Source organism: Trichechus manatus, unplaced genomic scaffold, assembly GCF_000243295.1.
Source record: "Trichechus manatus latirostris isolate Lorelei unplaced genomic scaffold, TriManLat1.0 scaffold00098, whole genome shotgun sequence".
In the NCBI taxonomy this organism is placed as follows: domain Eukaryota; kingdom Metazoa; phylum Chordata; class Mammalia; order Sirenia; family Trichechidae; genus Trichechus; species Trichechus manatus.
The window spans coordinates 5,953,410-5,963,306 of record NW_004444034.1 but is presented as its reverse complement, the minus strand read 5'-3'; the positions used below and the strand labels follow the sequence as shown (position 1 = coordinate 5,963,306).

General features: G+C 38.0%; 1 long non-coding RNA gene across 4 annotated transcripts in view; it reads right to left on the bottom strand.

Annotated features, from left to right (window-relative positions):
• The window catches only part of LOC111821693 (uncharacterized), a 152,030-nt gene that overhangs the window by 99,073 nt on the left and 43,060 nt on the right, over positions 1-9,897 (bottom strand). Inside the window, exon 3 of one of the 4 annotated variants that reach the window (XR_002825037.1) lies at positions 19-183. The exons of the other annotated variants lie outside the window; for them this stretch is intronic. This is a non-coding gene — a long non-coding RNA (uncharacterized LOC111821693). Of the gene's footprint in view, positions 1-18; positions 184-9,897 lie in introns of those variants that run through there. 4 annotated transcript variants of the gene reach the window in all.

Genomic DNA, 9,897 nt, shown 5'->3' with positions numbered 1-9,897 from the left:
AGAGAGAGATTTACTTCAAGGTATTGGCTCCCCCAATTGTGGGGCCTGGAAAGTCCAAAATTTGTATGTCAGGCAACAAGCTGGAGGCTCCTGTTGGCTCACAGGATTATGGGGGGCTGGCAAGTCCAAAATCTGTAGGTCAGGTGATAGGCTGGGGACTTCAGTGGGCTTGCATCCCAAGATCTGTAGGTCAGGGGACAGGAAGAGTACAGAATTGAGAGAAGAGTGAGCACTGCCAAAACATCCATTCATACTCTGAGGGAAAACCACACCCTAAAGAACTCCCCTTTCAACTGATTCGTTGATCATATTACATTAAATTACATTATGAAAGGTGATTATACTACATAGTATTAGATTACATTATGGAACAGCAACTAGTCTAGTGTTTGGCAAAACACTGGGAACCATAGTCTAGCCAAGCTGAAACATAATATTAACCATCATAACAACTTATTGAGACAAATTAATTGTTTTTCTTGATGGCACAACAATAATCTTTCTTGGGTGATGAAAGAGGAGAAAAAAAAGACCTTGGTGAATATTTGTCATTGGCTCTTCAAGGTACAGTTATCAACAAACTGGGCAGGCTAGAGTGATATTATAAGTGGTGTAAGCAAAATCCTGGTTCAAGAGATTGCTTTAGTCTGGTGATAGCTTTTGATAGTGTAGCTGAGAATTGTATTCCTCCCACATAAAATTGTAAATTCATTTCTCTAGTATCTCTTGAAACACTCTCCACCTTAATAGAATTGTAAATCTCACAATGATTTCCTTCTTTCCTGATTACCTCCCTTCACTCTCAGTTTCTTAATTCATTTGTGTTTTCCTTCTTGTAAGTAAACATAAGATATAGGTAATATCTCAGAATAAAACAATACTTGAAAACTAATAGACTAGATTAACTTAATGGTAGATGGAATAAAATCCAGATGTCCGTTTGATTTTGTGTGTTTGTAAAATTTACACTATTTATATCATGATTTTATGTGTGTGTTTAACTATTATTTTAAAATAATTCTTTATAAGCAGATTTTTTTTAGCACAATCTTAAGTGATCCAATTTTTGTCAAATTAAGGAGACAAAGTTAGTTTGTCATTTACTCAATTGGCAGTCATCGGTCATTGCATTTTCTCTTCCAAGCATCGTACTAGTCATTGGAGATACAAAAATTAATATGAAATCAATTTTACAGTTGTGGAGCTCAATCTAATGGGAGGTAGAAGTAGGGGTGAGGAGAAGAAATGTAAATAAACAACTAGACTGTAACACAGAAGTTATGTACACACATACTTACTAAAAGAGAATCAACCAGATAAACTAACTGTGGTATATCCATACAATGGAGCATTATTCAGTTACAAAAAAAAATGAGCTATCAAATTTTGTAGAAACAAAAAGACATGGAGGGACCTTAAACAAATATTACTAAGTGAAAGAAGCCAGTCTGAAAAAGTTACATAGTATATAATTCTAACTATATGTCCATTGTGGAAGTATACAAACTTGTAGAAGTATGCAAACCCAAAACCCATTGCTGTTGATTCCAACTCATAGTGATCCTATAGGAGAGAGTAGAACTATCCCATAGGGTTTCCAAGGAGTGGCTGGCGGATTCGAACTGCCAACCTTTTGGTTAGCAACCCAGCTCTTGACCACTGCACCAACAGGGCTCCAATAGAAGTATGCCGTTGTTATTGTTGTTAGGTGCCATCAAGTCAGTTCTGACTTACAGCGACCCTATGTACAACAGAATGAAACAAAGCCCGGTCCTCTGTAGAGATTAAGAATTCATAGGGAGGAGGGGAGGAGGAAGGGATGAATAGGTGAAGCACAGGAAATTTTAAGGGAAATGAAACTGTTCTGCATGATACTGTAATAGTGGATACATGACATCAAGCATTTGTGAAACCCATAGAACTATATAACACAAAGAATGAACCCTAGTGTAAACTATGGACTTTAGTTAATAATTATGTATTAATATTGGTTCCTCAACTGTAATAAATGTACAACCGTAATGTAAGATGTTAATAATAGGAGAAGATGTGTATGGGGGCAGATGGGGGTCTGTGGGAATGTGGGAACTCTCTACTTTCTGTGAAGTTTTTTTTGATAAACCTAAAACTTCTCTAAAGTGTATTAAAAAAAGAGTTCAAACAAAAGTTATTGGGGACATAAAGCATACTGACAACTTATAGATGAACAGCTAGTTGAGACATGATTGTAAATATTACATTATGAAGACTGGAGAAGAGGAATTATATATTATGAAAATCCAGAAGCTATAGTGTGTCATAAACTGAACATGAGACAGCAATACAATGGTCAAAAAAAGTATGTTAAGGAATATAAATGGAAATAGAAAAATTAGAGATCATGAGGCAACCCTTCCAAGAGATAAACCTTCCATCATATTCTGTGTAGTATACATTTATTATAGTGTGTTGCCCAATTTTGGTATCACATTGTAAGTAAGATTTAAAGAATACATAGAAAAAACAAATATAGATACATTCAGATACGGGAAAAGTCTATTGGGTCAGGAATACTTATATCAATAGCAATTAATTATATTGGATATGGGACTACTGGGATGAACACCTGCAATTTAAAAATATATGAAAACATATATTGTAGGAAATAACTATAGTTTTCCTTAACATAATCAGAACAGAGAAAAGAAGAAACCTAGAAAGCATAGTTAGGCACAGGCACAGTTCATGCTAGTCATTAGGAAAAGTGTTCTGAGGGTGAGAGTTGGGAGTGACCAGAGAAGCACAGTGAGAATAATTAAAGTTGAGAAATAGTCCTGGGAGAAAAGGCTAAAATAACAATGCTGTTTCAATTGGAGAAGAGAAGGCTTCACTTTGGTTCCCATGACTAAGGAGACCAGAGGGCAGTTCTTCTGTTGCCCTGTCTTCTCCTCCCTGTTGATTGCAACATTGCAATGACATAAACAATAATGAAACAATTGTATATTAAGGTCTTACACATCCCATTTAGACAGAATGTCTGACGGATTCTAAGTTCCATATTTTCTCCAATGGTAGAAGCGTGAGGGTTTCGGATGAGGTGGACAATTTCACATGAGCTTTAGTGAGAGATTAAAGGTGTCTCAGCAATAGGAAAATTATAGTTTTGTCCATGTAGTTCCTCTGTTTATATTAGACTTAGGTGAGATGGGGCTGGGCCAGGAAGGCAGGACATGGTTGATCAGAAGTGTGGGGTGGTCTTAATTTTACTAAGTGCTTTTTATTCCTTTTGACCCTCTTACCAATAGCAAGGGATTAGGCTGGCCTATGGCTGGAAAATAGGTCTTAAAAAAGGAAGGATACTTACTTAAAATTGACTCAATAGAAGTTTTCTAAACTAATAAAATGTGAAGTATTTTGATAACCGGGAGCCATTTTGTACACATGAAGAGACAGAATACAGCAAACCTACAGAAGAAAGTTAAGTTGGCCTCAAGTGAAAACTTTGTATGTCTAAGCCTGTGAGAAAATAGACTGAATTTACAAGAGATATTGTAAACATCTAATTTTAAGAAACATTAGTGATTACAATAAAAGAAAAATTTACTTACTATGATAAAAACCAGTCCTTATAAATTCAAGTCCTCACAAATTACTGGAGCTAGCCAAATATTGTCACTGCTTTAAGTAGAGCTGAGTCTAAGATGGTGGCTAACTGGAAAACTCTTGCCTCATCTCACAGGGATGGATGGACACCCTTCAGCATCTGTGTTTGTGGCCATGAATGAATGCTGACAAGGATTATTGGATCTCTGATTTTTTAAGACAACCTGGAAATCTGAATTTTTATTTAAAATCTGATTTAAAAAAAATTCAAATTAAGATAAAAGCACAATGTGAATTAAACTAAAGATGTCTGCTGGGACTGAGTCTGGTTCATGAGGATATATGGTTTGGGCTCATTTTTAAGAGGAGGAGGATTAAGTGCGTGACCCCTCACGGGACCTTGCAACCAGATACAGCTCTACAATCAATGACTCTTCTAAAGTTTTCCATAACTTTACAAGTCATTGGCACCAGGTTGTTTACCTCTCATATACTGGACTATGCTGGAAAAGAAAGGGAAGGTAAGTGTAGTATCAGATTTCCTGGAGCTGAGCTTTCCTTCACACCTGCACCACACCCTGGTGTCAGAGCAGAAACCCTGTGGGGAGGGTGACCAACAGCGCCCTACTGTCAGGGAAGTAAAGTTGGGTCAACCTTAGAAAAAATCCTGGTGAAAGCCCTGACTGCAGTCAGGAGGTCAGATTAAATGGCTCTTAGAGTCTCTTCCAGGCTATGACTGCATGGTCTCAGCCATTTCTGGTCATGTATTTTGTTCTCTCTCTTTAGAAATATTCTCTCCTACCTTTAAGAAGTATTCTCTTCTTAAGCAGCTTCTTAAAAAAAGAATTATTTTTTCTCCCCAAAGCCTTGAAAAATGAAAACAAAGAAATTTTGCAACTCCTGCTAAATGAACAATGAACTCTGGTGTTTGGTCTATGGATTTTTTTAATCATTGGATTGGCTAACATTCCCAAATGATGCAAGTCTCCACCACTAAAGGTTTAATTCATACCTAAAATGTTGCCATTATTTTGGGTAATGATATATAATTAAGTTGGCCAACTGTGTTCTCATGCTTTTCTATCAGTGATTCATGGCTGTTGTCAAAAAGCAACAGCATGTCAGAGCTCTTTTTTCTTAAAGCCCTTGTGTGAAATACCCAACAAACAGGGTTTTCTTGATTCATCAGTTCATCAAAGTAATTCATGTGCTTTTGTAAAACCCTGAGTCTGTGCCAGTTTCCACTTATATCCACTGCAAATTTTTTTCTAGCAGTGTTTATGATGTTACCATAAAACAGAATGAAAGGAAAAATATGAGGCTGGCTTATCCTAAATGTATTCACTACTGTATATTCCACAGAGCAACATTTAAGACAAAAACAGGTCATGCATATAAGATCTTATCTTCATAGCAGCCTTATGAACAACAGAATGAAACACTCCCCAGTGCTGCACCATCCTCACAATTGTTATGCTTAAGCCCGTCGTTGCAGCCACTGTGTCAATCCATCTCATTGAGGGTCTTCCTCTTTTTCGCTGGCCCTCTCTCTACTTTACCAAGCATGATGTCCTTCTCCAGGGACAAACACCATCGGTTCTTGATTGTATGCTACCTCCTGAAATGGTTGAACGTCGTTCGGTTACTTTTGATAACAATGACTCTGTTTATTCCTTCCATCCTCTTTTAATGTTTCCTGAATCCTTCAATATTTTACCCACAGAATCCTGAAATATTGCAACTTGAGGCTTGAATTTTTTCTTCAGTTCTTTCAGCTTGAGAAATGCGGAGCGTGTTCCTCTGTTTTGGTTTTCTAATTCTAGGTCTTTGAAAATTTCATTGTAATATTTTACTTTGTCTTCTTGAGCCTTCCTTTAAAATTGTCTATTCAGCTCTTTTACTTCATCATTTCTTCTGTTCGTGTAAAAAAGGCATGGGGGAGGTGTCTGACCTCCTCCAACTTCACAAGTGGGAAAGAGAATCAAGATCAACAGACTAAGCCTGATTCCTATGAGGTGGAGATCATGCTCGCCTCCTCTCTCTGCCATCTTTACCAATTCTGACACCAACTTTCCCTCCCACAGCACTGTCTACTTCTCTACTGGGTTCGATAACTCATTGCAATGGCCAAACAGAACTCACAGTCAATACTCACGATTATGGGGTTTATTAGGGAAATAACAGTTACGATTCAGGTTTAGGAATACTCAGGATACAGTTTTTCCATCAGGACAGACTCCTCCCAGCCTTGCTCGCAGGCATGCCTCTCCCAGGCCCTTGGCCTCTGCCCAAAGACATTCAGCTTTCTTTCTCCATGGGCTGGGAAGCCCACCATGCCATCTCCTGCTACCGGGCCTCTACCACTGCATCTTGCCATCTTCAGGGTTACAGCTTGCTCTCTGTGTTCTGGGTCCAGGAGCCTCCCAGACCAGGCATACCAGGTCCAAAGGATGTGCTGGATCACGGCTGTTCTTCTTTGGCGGTGGTAGTATCTTCTCTTTCTCACCTCTGGGATGGCTCACCTCAAGCTTAGCTGGATGGCAAGACTGACTAATTACTTTGGTGGGCCACAATTACCATATAACACAGTCCTGCACAATTGCTTTAGGGTGGGAGTTACAAGACCATGGCTAGAAAGGCCACATAAAAGCGATCCATCACACTGCAGTGCGCTTTAACTGCTCTACGTTCAAGAGCAAATTTCAAAGTCTCTTCTGACATCCATTTTGGTCTTTTCTTTCTTTCTTGTCTTTTTAATGACCTTTTGCTTTCTTTATGATATCCTTTCACAACTCATCTGGTCTTCGGTAATTAGTGTTTGATGCATCAAATCTATTCTTGAGATGTTCTCTAAATTCAGGTGGGATATATTCAAGGTTGTATTTGCTTTTCGTGGACTTGTTCTAATTTTCTTCAGTTTCATCTTGAGCTTGCATAGGAGCAACTGATGGTCTGTTCCACAGTCAGCCCCTGGCCTTGTTCTGACTGATGATGTTGATCTTCTCCATTGTCTCTTTCCACAGATGTAGTCGATTTGATTCCTATGTATTCCATCTGGCGAGGTCCACATGTATAGCCACCATTTATGTCGTTGAAAAAAGGCATCTGCAATGAAGAAGTCGTTGATCTTGCAACATTCTGTCATGTGATCTCTGACATCATTTTTACCACCAAGGCCATGTTTTCCTACTACCGATTCTTCTTTGTTTCCAACGTTCGCATTCCAATCACCAGTAATTATCATTGCATCTTGATTGCATGTTTTAACAATTTCAGACTGCAGAAGTTGGTAAAAATCTTCAATATGTTCATCTTTAGTGTTAGTGATTGGTGCGTAAATTTGAATAATAGTGGTATTAACTGATTTTTAGGCATATGGATATTATCCTATCACTGACTGCATCGTATTTCAAGATAAATCTTGAAATGTTCTTTTTGACAATGAATGCACCATTTCTCTTCAATTTGTCATTCCTGGGATAGTAGGCCATATGATTGTTCATTCAAAATAACAAATACCAGTCTATTTCAGCTCACTAATGCCTAGGATATCAATCTTTAGGTGTTCCATTTCATTTTTGACAACTTCCAGTTTTCTTAGATTCATACTTCGTACTCTCCATGTTCCAATTATTAATGGATATTTGCAGCTGTTTCTTCTAACTTTGAGCCATGCCATATCAGCAAATGAAGGTCCCAAAAGCTTTACTCCATCCGTTGTCATTAAGGTCAACTGTATTTCGAGAAGGCAGCTCCTCCCGGATCGTATTTTGAGTACCTTTCAACCTGAGAGGCTTATCTTCTGGCACTGTATCAGACAATATTCTGCTGCTATTCATAAGGTTTTCACTGGCCAGTTTTTTCAGAAGTAGATCGTCAGGTCCTTCTTCCTAGTCTGGCTTAGTTTGGAAGCTCAGCTGAAACCTGTCCACCATAGGTGACCCTGCTGGTATTTGAAATACCTGTGGCATAGCTGCCAGCATCATAGGAACACACTAGCCACCCCAATACAACAAAATAACGGACAAGTGGTGGCAGAATAGGACAGATATGTGGAATGAGTTGCTCCCATGGAGTTGCTCTTTTGCAACGGAAAATTCAAATAGCATGGGCCGATTTCTCCTCTCATACTGCCAGAACAATGGGTATCTATTCCTTTAGTAGCAAGCCAAGCCAAGCCATCAGCTTAGTAGAAGCCAAGAACAAAAGCAGAATTCCAGTGATATCTTCTTTCTTTGGCAGTAGCTGGACTTCTGGAGGTGATTGAAAACCAGAGGACTTGTTCTATACAGAATAGATTTAGTAGCTTAGATCCTTCATGTTGGATAAATAGAAACCTAATTACAGTTTAGATAAAATAAACACCTTAAAAGGGTAATTTTCCTCTTCACTATTTAATGTAAAGGTATACAGGAAAAAAAAAAGAAAGAAAGAAAAGAAAAAATAACTGGTTTCTTAACAAGAAACTTTTCAACTTCGAAAAGTTCTTTCTAGCTGTTTAATATGTCTCTCACAAAAACACAGTTGCTTTTCAAAATTGTTCTGTCAAGACCACGACAGAGGTGTTTGTTTTCATAGATCTGGAAGGAGGAAATAAAAAGGGAAAGAGTAGAGACTTGGGTGATTTTTCACTTGAGAGGAAAAGAAAGAGTTTGATTATGAAAGAGGGTCTGTTTTCCCTTGGCCCTGGATAATTTCTCAGTTTTGGCTTGATTTTTATAATGAATAGTTTAAACCCAAATTACAAGTTTAAATTAAGAGCTCTTAATCTAAAACCATTTTAGTCCCAGCAAGAAATAATTTCAAGGATTCATGTGCTGCTGAAATTACTAGTCACATATTTTATTATGGTTAATCACAGCTAGTATTAAAAGAGAGGTGATAATATATGTTTTCCCGGCTAAGATCAGCTGGTGAAACTAGTTCTCACACAGTTGCAATGTTCTCGCTAATTATCTAATCATCAGGACAAAGGCTTACAGAACCAGGCAGGTCAAGGCAGCTCCAGTTGTGGGGTTCCCAATCAAATGAAGAAATTTACAGACAGTGTGACCTATTTATTGTGAAATATGCTGAGTTATTCTAACTGCTGCCAGTTTTGAGAGTCAGTACTATTCTTTCTCTGTTTGAATAACTGCAGTTAATTGCAATACAAGTACCAACATTCCCAGGAATGAGAAATTATATTCATGAGCTTTTTCCTATAATCCTCTCTTTTATTACCCTCTAGTAGTTGCATATAGCAACACATTTATTATTGTCACTGAGTTAACTTTTTTATTTGAAGAATACTTAAGTATTATTTGCATTTTATAGACAAATAAAACAAGAAACAACTAAATCTAATGGTATCATGTGAACACAACTAACTCAGTGTTATAACCTAACTACTTTACTTCTAGGTGACCTCATTTTGGGTGTGTGTATTCACATTACATCCTAATATTTTATGTATTTCTGTGATTCCGAAGAGATCTATAATTCTCTCATATTCACGATCTCTAATAGTTTCTTTTTGCCTCAGAGGAGTGATACTTGGTCAGTGCAGTGATTCTCAAACACAGGTGGGCATAAGAATAGCCTGAGGAGCTTGTCAAAATGCAAATTCCAGGGCCCAACCCTATACTGATTCAATAGGTCTGTGTTGAGACCCAGAAACTGGCAGTTTTCACACATATCCTGGGTAGCTCTTGGACAGTACCTTGATTATCCCTGACCTATGAACAGTCATGGGTGAAAAAGAATTTTTAGGCTTATTTCATTACTGGTTGATTTCCTGGAATTTACTACTTTAAATTTTGACTTATTTTTCCGCATAAGATAAAAACTAAGTGAAATTCCTGTCTCAGAGAGGCCTTCTGAACTTACTGTCTGTAAGTGCTTAGGAGTTCTGATATTAAATAGGTAGTGCAAAGTTTTCAAGTGCTGTAGGATCACACTGTGGCCAGGAAGTGTGTCATGGCCACAGAAACCTCTGTTTGATTGTGATTTATGAAAGATAGTCAAGAGTCGTCTTGTTAAGACCAACCTGGTGTCAGAAAAAACACTGAACTAGAAGTTAGAAGATCTGGCTATGTTGTGTGACTATGGCTATAAATGCAACTGAAAGTTTAGTGGTCCAACCACTAGTGGCTCTGTAGGAGAAAGATGTGGCAATCTGCTTTCATAAAGATTACAGCCTTGGAAGCCCTATGGGGCAGTTCTACTGTGTCTTACGGTGTTGCTATGAGTTGGACGCAATGGCAACGGGTTTTTGTTGTTGTGGTTTTTTAATCTTTATGGGAACAGACTGCCACATCTTTCTCCTGAGGAGTG